Below are 15,462 nucleotides of genomic sequence, written 5' to 3'. Positions count from 1 at the left end.
AATGGATCAATCAGGACTGCAGCTTGACTGAAATCGGCAGCCGCCCTGCAGGGGCTACTCAAGCACATCAGAGAGACTCTGGGCCCACCACATCCTTCTTGCTGGTGACAATCCCCTTTCTTCCCGCCCCTCCAGGATTTGCAGCCCCTGAAACAGCTGTGGGGAGCCGCAGACCCATCATCCCTCGCTTCCTGTCACATGGAGAAAGGGTTTTCAGCCATCTCTGCCAGCAGGAGAATGGAGCAGCACTGGAGCAGAGCTGGCAGCTTTCAGGGGAGAGCCAGAGGGGACAGGAATGTAACTAGAGTCGTTCCCAAAGCTCCGTGGGTGCCCTGCAGCTGTGAATGAATTGGGTCAGTACACGGCCTTTCTGAGAAACAGCACAGGGCCTCTGTAGCCCACCTGCTCTGCCCCAGCTGTGCTCACATGCGTCCTTGGCTCTGCACTGAGACAGGCATGATTCCTCTTCCCCCCATCACTGCAGGGGACTGAAACATCCACCTTCGAGGCAGAGTTAATTTTAACATCCATGCCCCCGTCCCTGAGAGAGTTGACTTCACCCCGCCCCCATCCTCCCAATTACCATCTGTCCTTGCTACACAGACCACTGAGCTGATTGCTAGCAATGCCACTGGCAGAGGGATTTACTCAGTGTTGCTTTATTCAGTCCTTCCTCCCACTGACTTCAGCAAGAACCACCTCAGGGTTTGTCCCCTTGCTGTCGCTGCTGGAAAGCACCACTCAGATACTGACCATGGGGTCTCTCACCATGAGGGTGGTTGTGTCACCACATTGTGGAGATCCATGTCATTGCAGAGTTCACTGTGCCACCGTTAAGAGTGTGTGAATGAGAGGAAAGATGGCCCAGTGGATAAGGTATCAGCCTGGAACTGGGAAAATGTGGGTTCGCGTCTTTGATCTGCCATGGATTTCTTGTGTGATCTCAGGTAAGTCATGCAGCCTCTTGGTTCCTCATCTGTGAAATGGAAATGATAGACTTTCCCTACCTCCCAAGGTATGACATAGACAGTATTTTAAAGAGGGTGAGATATTGTGATGCAGGAGACCAGGGAAGCATTTAAAACAGTGTGGTTCAGTATTACTGATGGTAGGTTATATGCCCCATTCCAATCCAGGTTACCAAGCAAAAAGCATGTTCCTGCACCATGGGTAGTGTAGCTGTTATTGACTGTGAATCATGTCCTCACCGGATGAGCTGTCACTATGGGCCAAACTTGGCTTATAACACCATGATAGGGACTGCATGTCTATCTCATTAATGGTGGACTGCCATGGTATGCCGCTGTTATGGTCTGTGTCCTTAGTGTATTAACCATGACTTGGCACATGGGGAGCCAGCGGAGAATGGTTGGGTTTTTTCATCCGTACAAACATGTCTCTATTTCTCCCTAAATGAACAGCTTTTCAACACCTCAGAGACGCCCTGGGAGACCAGGTGAAGTCTGAATGCACCGTCCAGTGGGGGCTGAATGGAGCACGTAGCCTCTTCACGCATCTCTGTGACTTATGCGGATCTTAGTGGTACACTTTCAGCAGTGAATCTACCCCTTTGGCTGTGTTGTCACCACACCCTGGCCTGTCTCATTGGTTATTAACCAGTCCAATGGGATGGACCAGGTCTGTAGCACAGGCATCACTCCTCTGCTGTTAAAGAGCACTAACCTGCGCAGGGTACTAAGAAACAATTAATGGCACAGTTCTCCTCCTCCTACCACCCAGGGAGTTGGTTAAAGGCCAGCCCAGCAGTAGTGCTGTGGACAGCCAAAGAGGAGCTCTAGATCCCCACCCTGGTGTAGACCTCCTGCTCCCCAGGCTGCCTGTCAGTGCTGTGGGGGGTCGTCCCAACCTCCTGACTGATAGGCCAACCTGCAGGGCACTCAGCAAGCCCCTCCAGCCTACCCTGAAGCAGCACTGGGTTGGCAGTCCCAGTCAATGGAAAGATGGTGGATGCAACAAGTGTTCCCAAGAGTAGAGGATTATAGACTAAGCCGTTCTGGTCATGCTCATGGGGGCAGAGCCATAGGGGCTGTCTGTGTAAGGCCAGCGACTGGACCCTGAAGAGGGGTTTCCTCAGAGCTCTGACCATGACCCAGAGCTGGGAGCCCTGCTGATAGATAACCACCTTCTCTTCACAACACAGAGCAATATGGCCCAATGGTTGGGAGGCTTCTGGGCTCTTTTGAGGAGGACTGGGTGGCTCGGGGGCTTTGTAACAGGATATGGGATGTTTCTATCTAGGACACTATGCCCAATGCGACTGGCAGCCATTACTGTCTGATGCTGGGTCTGCAGCCAGTGTCACATCTGAGGCCTGGTGTGACTGGGGGGCAAAGGGGACAGTGCCCCTCCATACAATTGTCTGGGGCCCCAAATCATTGTCAGAAAGGCCAAAATTATAAATCACAGCATCATCCTGACACAGGAGCCAAATTTTATGCATGTAAACTCTCAAAATCCAAGATTTTATAGGGGTCTAACTAGCCCCTGGACTCTGGGAAGGTTGTTTTTTAAATAGCGACATCCAGGGCCCCCCAAATACCCCCTTGCTCCCCAATAATGGGACCCTAGGACCCTTGTGCACATGAAACCCCGTGAATTCTGCTCACCCAGCCAGTACTAAGTAGAGCTCTTGGTGGTGGTCTCAGCAGAGATGGGACTGACTGTGAGACCATCCCTCCCTCCTGGCCAGAGCTGAGACATGTTGCAAACAGGTGTGTGTGAGGAACTAGCCATGCTGCACCTCACCGAGGATGTCTGTCTCCAGAGCTTTCATTCCGGGCCCTGCTGCAAACAGTGAAATACACAACGGGAGACCCAGGGGCTTTGCTAGAGCAGTTCTGAGTGCACAAGAGCAGATGCCACGAGACGTTACTGCCACGAAAGACGTGAAAAACATGCTCCCATGGGGGTTGAGTCACACCCACATGCACGCTCAGAATGCTATAATAGAAATAATGCGAAAGCAGTGACCTTTCTGTTTGTGGACACAAAGGGGGAACATGTCAGCCATCAGGGCAGATAGCCCCAGTGGGAATAACACAACAGAGAGGGTGATAATGGAAGGGCTATGTAAGGCCCCGGGGGATAAGGGGGCTGCAGCATGTTGGTTATGGTGTTCCTACTGCCCCTGCTCCCCTCCACAAGTAGGATAACAAAAGCAACAAAAGCAAGCTCCAGCCACAGTTCCCCCACCCCCAGCCTCCATCCCTCTGCCTTGCCTTGTGTCTCTCGCCTCCTTTGCACTGTTTATTCATGGGAATAAGGACGGACACTTTCCATTACAAACTAAATGACTAAACAGACAAAGCTCAGTGTGTCTTTGTGGCTGGGTGAGTGGATGCCCTAGGGGGGAGGTACGCACGCACACATGTGTGTAGAGGTGGCAGGGGGTGGGGTGGGGTGGGGTGGGGGAGGATCCATATTCCTGCAGCCTCTTTGTTGGCATGTTTGGTTTGGGTGGTTTTTTTTCCTTTCCTTCAGAGATGTTGTTATTTCTTGGGAAATTGCGTGCTTTCCCCTCCAGGGGAAGAAGAGCGACAAAGGAGGGACATAAAGGGAAAGAACCACTGTTTCCTTGTAAACACAATGTGCTGCTCCAAGCAGAGTGCGGTGGGGGGACAGAGAGAGACAGGAAGAGGGGAAAGGAGCAAAGAATGAGAGGGGGTGAGCAAGGGAAGGGAGAGAGAGAAAGAGAAAGATAGAAGAGGTAAAGGATGAGCGAGGAAGTGTAGGGGAAGAGGAGCTAGCCACAGAAAGGCAGAAAGAGAGAAGAGGAGGAAGGGATGTGTGTGTACGTGCATGGGTGTGAGACAGGGATAGAAGGATGAGGGAAGGCCATGGAAGAGAGCAGAGAGAAACAAAGAGACGGAGGGAAGTAGGGTAGTGTGAGGAGGATGAGGGAGAGCAAGGCTGGGAGCTGGTTGGGAATATTTTTTTTGTTGGAAAATGCTGATTCAGCTAAGCGTTTCCTGGGAAGGGTCGGCTTGGAAGAATTTCCCATTTTGAAAAAAATTGAAAAAAAAAACAACCCCAAAAAAGAAATTGTGCAGTTGTCCATATGCCCTGTTTCAACATTTTCCAAACAAAAAAGTTCTGCTTTTCAGTAGCAATGATTTTTCATTATGAAATAGAAGCTGATGGACAGTAAAAGCAAATGTAAAGTAAAAGAGATCAAACTGGACCAAAACATTTGGACTGAGCAGGTCCACATTTTTTTCAGATTTTTGTTTGGGAAATTTTTCCAGATTTAATCTCTTTATCCGAATTTGGGATGGGAAAAACGTTCGATAACTCGGATATTTTTGCAGGATGGGAAAACTCTTTCCTGTCTCACTCCAGTGAGGAAGAAAGCAAGTGTGGGAGAGAGGAGGAGGGTCTGAAGGAGTGAAAGCTGGAGGGAGGAAGAAGAGGGACAAGGTGCTCAAGAGAAGCAAAGACGGGGGGCTGGATTTGTGGCTGGCCCAAATCAGCAAAGCCCAGTGACTCCAGTGGAGCAACGCCCATTCTCACCAGCTGGACCCACAAGGGCTCGAACAATCAAGACCTCTTTTTGGAAGCTGGGGCAGGATTTGGGGGGATCCCAGCTCCAAGCTGAGACTACACTGCAGGGGAGTATGTCCCCACCAGAACCCCTGCCCAGGAACTTGGTGCCCAGGGTCTGGAGGAGAAATCCAGGGCATTTCTCCCCTTTTCCCTTCAGGGGGAGCTGCTAAATCCTGCTACATTTTAATAAAGCAATAACACAGCTTGCCAATTAAAATGGGTTTGCAAAAGAACTCCTCTAATGTCACCAATATTAATGTGGCTGAATCAGAGAGCAGTGAAGGGAGAGCATAGAGCAGGGCTTTAACTCTCCATTGTGGGAGGCAGGGTGTGGCACACCTTGCCAATTCCATTAGAACACATGGAAAATTCCACCGCTGGGCCAATGCAGCAATTGGAGCCTAAGAGCTGGGGTCGGGGTACAGAGGGCAAAGACAGCTAGGGAGCATAAGGGACAGGCAAACTCAAGCTTCTGTTGATGAAAGGCTGCTTCTTGCTTTCCTACCCAAGTGCTGGCTCAGGGGATGGGGTACCCACTAGACTGCACTGCACCCCACTCCTGTTCTATATCCCACCTCCTAGGCACGCTCCATCCCTGCTTGAGGCATGCTGCAGAGGCCTGAATGTCAGAATGCAGTGGGTTAATCCTGGCTCAGCTTTCCCACAGGTGGACAGGGTGGGGTAATGAAGCAGGGCTGGGGGCTGAAGGCCCAATGCAGCACTCAGAGGGAAACCAAGGCCATCTATAAATACAGCTCCTTGGGAAGGGGAGAAGCCTCTAAGGAAGCAGAAATTTACACTGATGGGAAGAGGGAGGGGGCTGGCCATTTCCCCTGGAATCCTTTTATTATAAGCAGTGCATCTTAGCTTCAAGAATAGAAGCAGAGGGGGACAGAAATGTAACTGCCTCCAAACCACCGCTACTTAGAGTCTGGGGTACAGGCTCTCAGATGCAAGGGCTAGCCAGGCAATTGACTTAATTTCAGGGTGAGAGTCCCAGACCTGATTTGCAAAGAAGGTTGCCTATTTGTGTAAGGCCCGAATGCTGGATGAATGTCTCACATTTCCAGCAGCCTTTTATTTCCCAAGCATGGAGCCTAAAGCCAGAATCCCTGTGAATTTCAGCTCTCTGCAGCTGCCTGTGATCAATGAGTGCTGCCAGTGGCTCTAACTGAGCTCTCATACTGCCCTGTGAATCAGGGATCTGGCCCATCACAATCAGAAGTGTTTTCTGCATTTTATGATGGGGCCCCTCTTATTTTCCATCAACTCAATTTCATGGTCAGAGGCAGTTCCTTTGACCTGATCCACAATGAGCATTTCTGTTTGAGAAGAACTAGTCTGAATCTGTTATCACAATCTGCCCATCTCCCCTATGTATAAGGAAGATTATGGGCTAAATTTGCCTCTAGGTTAACCTTGTTGATTGCACATGAGTTACAGCAGTATGTAATTGAGCAGTTCTGAATGTTTTATTAGGCCTATTAAGAACAGTTCCAAATCAATTCCTCCCAGGAACTGCGTGCTGCTTGTCTGTTCATGGCAATGGCTGAGATACCAAACTCCTCCACAAGAAGAACATAGAAAAGATGTTTGAATAATTAGTCAGGAAGGCAGGCCCTGCTGGAACAGATCACTCTTGCTAATGAGCAGGAAATGGGATACCTGGAAAATCTGAATTTAGACAGATCTGTCAGTTGGGATGGCATTTATTCAAGGGCATGAAGGGAATTTAACACCCTCAGCCACTGGCCATTTGAAGAAATCAAGCTCAGCTGTGGAAATGCCAGACTACTGTAGGAAATTGAAAGGCAGCAACTTTCAAAATTGAAATTTCAGATATGTTTCCACCTAGTGCACAATTAACCTATGGGAACTCACTGTCACAAGATGTTGCTGAGGCCAAGAGCATAGGGAGACTAAAAAACAATCCAGCATTTATACAGCTACCAACCCGCATATGTATTTCAGGACATAAGCCAACCATTAACTGCTGGGTATAGGAAGAAACTTCTCCCTCCATGGGCAAGTTATTGCACTATTTTCCATCATAGCTTCCTTTGAAGCAACTGGCACCGGCTGTTGGGCCAGATAGACCATTGGGGTGCTGGAGTGAGACATTTCCTAACTTGTGTGTCTTGGTAGAATGACAAGGAAAACACGTAACTGTCTATTGACATTTGAAGGGTGTGGCCACCAAGGACAGAGAGAACTTATGTTGGTTGCTGGGTGGCAGCCTGACTCAGAGCAAAAGGATGATATTAAGGAAAGGGAAAATGAGGCTGAGCAACAGGAGATCCTCACTAATGTAATAGGCAGTGGAACAGTTTTTTAAGGGAGAAGGTAGAAGTTCCCATTGCTCGAGACACTTTTAAAGCTAGAACGGACATAGCGCAAAATAATGTCCTGTAGGGAACAATCCTTCATTGTCCCTAAGGAGATGGACTGGATGGTCTAATGTCTTTTTCATCTCTAATGTCAGTGATTCGGTGATAGGTCTGTAACACTGAAAAAGGGCCAGATCCAAAGACAACCGAGATGAATGGACAGCCTCTAATGGCTCAGGCCCCAAATGAGGCAATGAATCTGTGCAACAGTGACTCAGGATCCTCTGTGTCAGCCTTCCAGGAACATGCGTTCCAAGTCACTTCCTTGTCACCCAAGGCATTTCCTCCACCACAATGTTCCAATGTCTCTAAAATGCCACAAGTACTCCTGTTCTTTTTGCACAATGTTCCAGGCAACAGAGAAACCTGAATTGACAAGATGCATGTGAAATTGTGCAGGCCAGACAAATGCCTCTTCTGGCCGATTTGGCACTGACAGTTGCGTTGTTGTCTGCCTGGTGACTCCTCCTTGCTGCTTTTCCACAGGAGTATCTCCACTCCTGAAGAAAAGGCCAATCTTGGAGTTAGACGTTTCTGATAAGGACAGTGATCAGTCGTTCTCCATGTCCACCGAGGGTAGGACAAAGAAGAATTGGCTTAGAATGTAGCACGGGAGATTTAGGTTGGACATTAGAAAAATCTTCCTAACTATAAGGACAGTTAAGTTCTGGAACAGGTTACGTAGGGAGGTTGTGGGATCCCCATCACAGGAGGTTTTTAAGAACAGGTCAGACAAACACTTCTCCGGGATGGTCTATGCATATCCAATTCTGCCTCATTGTGCGGGGATTGACTAGATAACCTCTCAATGTTCCTTTCTGCTCTACATTTCTATGATGTCCTAGGTCAAAGCACCTTTTCAACTTACACTGGGGGAGGGATAATAGTCCCTTTGTCCAGCTGTCTGAGCCTGGTCAATGTTCCAGGTTGTTTCACCTCAATTTGAACCATGCTGCATTGTCACACAATGTCTTAGCTATCATTTTAACACTATTGTCATCAGCACCTTCAATAACTTTTCACGTTCTCTCCTTCTTCCTTTCCATTGCCCCATTCCTGGCCTCACTCAAGCTCTAAGACTGGCTCGATGTGTGCATGAACTCCCATTTCCATCTTGTCCCATTTGTCCCAGGCCAGCCAGCCTCACATGGACTTGCTCATATTCTTTCCCCATCAGGCAGCGCAGCTTATACCAGACATCCTTTGCCAGCCTGGTGCTTCCTTTTCAGCAACACATCCTGTTTGCAGTGTGCATGAATGGTCGGTTCAAATGGTTACTTTAATACATCATTTAATTTCCAGTTGTCACTTCTCTCCTCAGGGGGTAAAGCACTATGCACAGCTTTTGACTGTCCTCTGCATTAGGAGATGGAGACCATCTTCATTCAGTCGATTTGCTTTAACAGTTAGCTCAAGCTGTTCTGCCCCATGCAATCCATTTTGCTATCCGTTCCTCTGAGTGACTGCCACAAAGGGAGCTAGGCTGATCCTATCCCAAGCCCCAGCATTTGAGCACCCTCCGTGCTAGCTGCATCACTGCTGATATTCCCTTCTGCTGGGAATTGCAAGGGAGTCTAAGGAAACCAGGTGCTCAGTTCCCATTGAAAACACAGTCTTTACTAAAATTGCTTCCATTATGGACACACACATCCTGTGAACTGCAACTGACTTGTAACAAAGTTCTCCCAGGTTTGAGGTACTGAATGGTCGGCAGGCCAAGAATTACCCATTGAAGCAATTCACACAACAAACAAATTGCATGATTCAACAAATTAAATGAAAAGGGGAAACTTATGGAATAAATTACTTGTAAATTTCACTTAGTTCTAATTGTCTTTAACTCCAAGCAAAACTTCTCTGCAGTGCCACCTAGTGATGTGAGGACTGGCACTTAGAACCTGCATAACCAAGCTTTGACAGTAAAACTCGGATACTGGCTGCCCCATTTTAGAAGCTGGATTACTTTGCCCACTCGAGATGGTCTCTTGGGTGCATTCGTTGAGTGGAGAAGACGGTGAATTGGATTTTTGTGCCTTCAGGAATAGACTCTGGTTACAAATCCAGAGAATCGGATTCTAAATTGGATTTCAGTGCTCACTTGGAATGAACTTCAGTAGCATGGGGATTATCAGGGGTTTAAAGTTAACATACATGAGGATGAACCCACCCCACAGACACCAACATTGGGAGTGCTGTGCTCTGCTGTTAACAGGCGCAGTGGAATTTGAGCTGTGAATGGAATTTGGTGGAGATGCTTATGTGGTAATGAGTGTTTGCAGGTTCTCAGCATGGCTATTATCTCATTCCCCACTCCAGAAATACAAAGGCACACATTCTGACACACATCATATCCCTTCCTTCCACTCTCTGTCTCTGCTTGTTGTGTAACTGCCCTAGGGTGCCTCTTTGAAGGGGAGGGGGTGGGAAGGTCTGGCAAGGGAAGATATGTTCCACTGTCATTTTAAGGGAATGTCACCCATATGCAAATCTTGAAAAGGAACGGTGCTCTAAAGCAAAATTGATACTAGATTTTAAAGGAATGAAATTTTCTATGCTTAGTTGGGTTTGTGTGGCACTAAGATTTACTCTTTGCCTTGTTTCACTCTCTCCTTCTCCTCACCCTATGTTGTCCATGGAAATATCAAGGCTAATTGGCAGCATTATTTCCCCCATCATGTCAGCCTCAGTTACCTGAATGTGGGCAAAACACACTACTTTTGCTAGAACCAGTGTCTAGCCAAGCACAGTATGCAGCCCGCCTGCTGGCAGGAACTGATCAGGCAGCAGTTCTGCATAAAGACAGTAAGTGGGTTCGAGGTCAGACCTGCTAATCACAGAGTAGTATCTTAATCCAGGAGCAGGGTGGTTTCAAGCTGGTTAGCCAAGAAGCATATTGAGTTGGGGAATGCGAGTGCATGAGAGTCCAGCAATGAGACTGAAATGGCTGATTTTTACAAAGAGATTAATTCAGTTGGAATTGTCTGAGTACAGTGGAGAGGAGGAATCTTCTCCTTCCATCACTGGAGTGTGGCACCACAGTATATTGAGTTACAGTCTTCATATCCTCAGAACAAGATCATATTGGCTGATCACAGTCTCTGGCAGGATGGTTACCGATACAGAAGTGATCTATGTGCACAGATGGAAATAGTTAAGGTGCTAGTGGATCATGGAATCACAGAATCATAGAAGTGTAGGGCTGGAAGGCACCCAATGGTCATTCAGTCCATCCCCCTGCACTGAGGCAGGACCAAGAAACCTAGACCATCCCTGACAGGTGCTTGTTCAGTCTGTTCTTAAAAACCTCCAATGACGGGGATTCCACACTTCCTTTGGGAGGTTGTTCCAGGGCTTAACTACCCTTAGAGTTCAGAAGCTTTTTCTTACTATCCAGTCTAAATCTCCTTCGCTGCAGATTACTACTACTTCTACTTTCAGTACCCCTGGAGAACAATTGATCACTCTCCTCTTTGTAAAAGTTCTTAACGTATTTGAAGACTTTTCTCAGGTCCCCCTTCAATCTTCTTTCCTCAAGACTAACCACTCCCAGGGTTTTTAACCTATCTTCATAAACCCTTTACCATTTTTGTTGCTCTCCTCTGGACTCTCCAATTTGTCCACATCTTTCCTAAAGTGTGGCACCCGGAACTGGACACAGGACTCTAGCTGAGGCCTGCCCAGTGCCAAGTAGAGTGGGACAGTTTTACATGCAACACTCCTGTTAACACACCTTCAGAATGGTATTAGCCTTGTTTGCAATTGCATCACATTGTTGACTCATATTCAATTTGTGATCTTCTATAACCCCCAGATCCTTTACAGCATATGACCACCTAGCCAACTGTTCCCCACTTAGTAGTTGTACATTTGTTTTTTCCTACCTAACTGCAGTACTTTGCACTTGTCCTTATTGGATTTCATCTTGTTCATTTCACACCAATTCTCCAATTTATCAAGGTCATTTTGAATTCTAATCCTGTCCTCCAAAGTGCTTGCAGCCCCTCCCAGTTTGGTGTAATCTGCAGAGTTTATAAGCACACTCTCCACTCCATTATCTAAGTCATTCATGAAAATATTGACTAGCACCTGAACCAGGACTGACCTCTGTGGGACCACCCTAGATACCCACTCCCAGTTGGATGTGAACAGTCAATAACTACTCTTGGAGTACAGTCTTTCAAGCAGTTGTGCACGCACCTTATGGTAATTTAATCTAGACCACGTTTCCTTAGTTTGTTTGAGAATATCATGTGAGACTGCGTCCAGAGTCTTACTAAAATGTCACATCTACTGCTTCCCCCATCCACTAGGCCAGCAACCCTGTCAAATGGAGCACTCAAGAGCATGCAGCATAGCTCCTGTGTTTTGTAGTGTACTTGCTGTGCACCACAAATGGCTGCCTGAGCTGCTCTTCACGTCAGCTCTTAACTAATACTAGAAATAGCAGATGAATACCCTTTCCCAACACAGTGAAGGGAAGATGGACAGGTAAGCCAGCCTCCTGTGCCAGCTTTCGTCCAGCTGGAAATGAGTGCTTACTTGGTTGGATAACTGTCTCCCTTGGTTCAACACAGTGTGAGGTCCCCTCCCCAGAGGATTCTTGCTGGACTTGACCCTCCCCAGTGAGACATCTCCTTGGCCCTGTGAAAATCAAGCTGTGGAAGGATATGCACAAATCCTGGGGCTGCCTGGTAGTAAAATGGAGGCTTCAAACTCTAATCCATCTTGATGAGCCACCCTCAGAGAGGAGCACTCTAACCTTGCAGTGAGGGCAGCGGCAGGGCCTGCTTTAGGTAGATTCCCTTGATTCCCCTGAATCAGGCCCCACGCCCACACCTAAGAGGGCCCTGCGTCCTGAAGAAGAGCACCTAACTTTTTAATTTTTACTCACCTGGCAGCAGTCTGGGTCTTCAGTGGCACTTTGGCGGAAGACCTGGAACGAGTGAAGGACCTGTCGCCGAAGTGTCGCTGAAGACTCAGACCGCCGCCGGGTATTCAAATTGGGCCCCCACACTTCCTAAAGCTGGCCCTGGGCAGTGGTAGGGGACAAGGGTGAGGAGTGGCCTGCTGAGGTTCCCAATCACAGCATGGCCCAAGAGGCTCAGGTATGTTTTTCCAGCATCTTCGCGGTCAGATACCATATGGATGCCCTTCCAAGAGATGCTTAGCTGGTCTGTCTTCCATCTTCCCAATGACATGCCCTGCCAATTGCAGTCATTAGGATTTCACTGCATTTTCTATACTTGGTTCTCCACAGAGCTTGGTTCTCCCTCTTAGATCTTCTTTGACCCACCTCGTTCTCTCTCTCACTGGCCCAAAAATTCATCTCTGCATCTTACGTTTGAAGGTATTTAGCTGTGTTTCTTCCTTCTTAGCAAGTGGCCAGGTCTCTCTGCCATATCAAGACAATAGGACGTCTCATGGTCTTTCTTGCCTGTCTGAAGCTTGGTCCTCTTTAGGAGTAGTTTGGAGCTGTAGGTTCTCTAGAGAGAAAAGTAACGGGTGTTCCTGCTCTGTAACCATGCCTTACCTTCCTCCCTCACCAAACTGTTATGTAAAATGATGAACAATAATAACAAGCGTAAGTAGGAAGCGGTGATTGCATTGGGTAGTATTTCACATCTGCTCTGCACTCATTTGCATGTGCTAGACACTCCCCATTTCTTTAAGCACCAGGGAGCTGATCTCCCAGGCCAATCAATTTTCAGGTGGCTATTTTCATTTTTACTGCTTTTGTGAGTACTGTTCCCCTTACTAGTCAGGCGAGTTCCCTATGGATGGTGATAATGATATTAGCACTTACAGCATAGGACTTTATGCTTTCAAAGCACTGTACAAACATTAACTAAGTAACCCTCTCACACTTAGCAGTGAGATGGAGCAAGTATGATCCCAATTTGACAGATGAGGAAAGCTAAGATGCAGGGAAATTGGGGGTATGTCTACATTACACACCGAGTCTGAGATCTGACTCAGGTTTGAATCCAAGAGCCCAACCCCACTTCTATCCACACACAAATCAGTCTGACTCAGGTCAGCAAGCACTTAGGATCCTGCTAGGGAGGTGGGTCAGAGCCTGAGGCCTGCTGAGACTCGGGTCCAAGCCCTGTCATTTTCCAGTGTGGACACAGTTCAAGCTGCAGACCTGAGTCAGAAGGTCTGTGTAGTGCAGAATGGATTGCATGGCCAGCAATTGTAAGCCCAGGTTTACAGTGCAGTGTGGACACTCTTGTATTAATTTTGCTGGAATAAGTTGCCAAAGGTGTTAATATGACCCATGTGCTGTCCTGCGTTAAAGAGTTTTAAACAAAGTCTGGGGTTTGGTATACGGAGACCTGAGCCTGCTTAGTCCCATGGCAAACACACCATTAAAAATCTTTTGAGCCTTTTATTGAAGAGACAGAAAAGAAGGAAAAGAGAGTTAAAGAGCTGGAAATGTAAAGGATTAAGTGAGGCTTTCATTTTAACATCCCTTGTTCTCTTTCCCTTCAGCTGGAGAGAGTTTTAAGAGGAAACCCCCCTTGTTTGACAGTCTCTTGGGTGGTATCAAATGTGGCAATAACTGTCCTTGTGGAGAAAAGAGATGAGGTTAGTTGAGATGGGCTGGAGCTGTTGTTGTTCAGATCCAATTTTAGAAGGAAATGCCAGCCGGATTGACGGTCTCTTACTTGACATTAAAGATGGTAATCTCTGTCATCCCACATGGGGGCTGGGATTCAGCTAGAGCTGGTAGGGATGGTGATGTCATCTGGGTCCCTCTGTCTCTGGTCTGTTCTGGCCAGGACACCTTTCCGGATCAGGATGACCAAGGCCCAGGTCCTGAGGAAGTGGTGGGGTGCCAGTCATGATATAGAAACTGCGCCTGTCGCCTCTGTCTGTTCTCCCTGTCTGCTCTTTTTGTTCTTTCCTATTTTTCCCCACAATGTCTCTTTCTTTTAAGGACCCACAAAGAGAGCGATGGGTGGAAGAGCCCTTCCTCTTGGTGGTTTGTCCACCAAGTAGGCCTAGTATCTGACATACCAATTTTGGCTCATTAACTTTTGACTCCACATTTATTTTGAACAAGCAGAATTTCAACGCAGTCCTTGAATCATTTTTATTTCGACTAACTCAATTATTCTATCACCCCTTCGGACCTTTCCCCATCAAGCTTTGTTACTCTAGGCCAGGCATGGCCAAACTGCAGTTCATGAGCCACACGTGGCTCTTTTATGATTAAAGTGCGGCTCATGGAGTCCCCCATGCCCTCCCCCATTCGCCTCCTATCAGATTGGGTGGGGGGGAAGCTCAGGACTGAATACTACGTACAGATGTGCTCTCCTCAGCTCAAAAAAGATATACTGGCCCTAGAAAAGGTTCAGGGAAGGGCAACTAAAATGATTAGGGGTTTGGAACAGGTCCCATATGAGGAGAGATTAAAGAGGCTAGGACTCTTCAGCTTGGAAAAGAGGACACTAAGGGGGGATATGATAGAGGTCTATAAAATCATGAGTGATGTAGAGAAAGTAGCTAAGGAAAAGTTATTTACTTATTCCCATAATTCAAGAACTAGGGGTCACCAAATGAAATTAATAGGCAGATGGTTTAAAACAAATAAAAGGACGTTCTTCTTCACACCGCGCACAGTCAACCTGTGGAACTCCTTATCTGAGGAGGTTGTGAAGACTAGGACTATAACAGCGTTTAAAAGAGAACTGGATAAATTCATGGAGGTTAAGTCCATTAATGGCTATTAGTCAGGATGGGGTAAGGAATGGTGTCTCTAGACTTTGTTTGTCAGAGGGTGGAGATGGATGGTAAGAGAGAGATCACTTGATCATTACCTCTTAGGTTCACTCCCTCTGGGGCACCTAGCATTGTCCACTGTCGGAAGACAACATACTGGGCTGAATGGACCTTTGGTGTGACCCAGTATGGCCATTGTCATGTTCTTTTGCCCTGTGGCAGGGTGGTGGGACTAGGGGCTTCTGCCCTGCAGAGAGTGGGGCATCAGGGCAGAAGCCCCATGCCCAGGCAGTCACCGCCCTGCAAGGCAGGTTGTGTGTCTTGCAGATCTTGAACTTCTGAAGGTTATCATATGCGGCTCGGAGGGTCAATAAGTTTGGCCGCCCCTGCCCTGCTCTAGGCAACTGTAACACCTTATGAACTTTTACATACTTGTTACATCTAAGCTCACAATTCAGGTAGATTTGTAGGTCCAACAGTCACAATGACACTCAGGTGTGGGTTTAGAACCATTGAATCCACAAGCGCGGGTCCCACAGACTCTGGTTTATCATGCAGTGTAGGCATATCCTACCTGAGTTGCCTGGGTCACACAGCAAGGCAATGCCAAATCAGTCATTATAGGGGAGAGATTCCTGGACCTATTAAAGGTGGTACAGACTGAAAGCTTCTTAATTTAAATATAAAATTGGCAAAGATCTCAGGAGATGTCTCCAAAGCTCAGCTTCTTATTTTAAGTTGACACATTGGCTGGGAGTAGCAAGATTGTCTAACAAAGATTCTTTGC

General features: G+C 47.4%; 1 long non-coding RNA gene across 1 annotated transcript; it reads right to left on the bottom strand.

The window, feature by feature from the left end:
* Positions 1-1,290: 1,290 nt before the first annotated feature.
* LOC115659032 lies at positions 1,291-14,335 on the bottom strand. The gene is made up of 3 exons (XR_004002426.1): positions 14,245-14,335; positions 1,513-1,518; positions 1,291-1,303 (listed from the first exon to the last, which is right to left on the bottom strand). It is a non-coding gene; the product is annotated as an uncharacterized LOC115659032 (long non-coding RNA).
* Between the last annotated feature and the right edge of the window lie 1,127 nt (positions 14,336-15,462).

The sequence above is a fragment of the Gopherus evgoodei genome, chromosome 10 (assembly GCF_007399415.2).
Source record: "Gopherus evgoodei ecotype Sinaloan lineage chromosome 10, rGopEvg1_v1.p, whole genome shotgun sequence".
NCBI lineage: Eukaryota > Metazoa > Chordata > Testudines > Testudinidae > Gopherus > Gopherus evgoodei.
The sequence above is the reverse complement of the archived record's forward strand: the minus strand, read 5'-3'. Positions and strand labels throughout refer to the sequence as shown.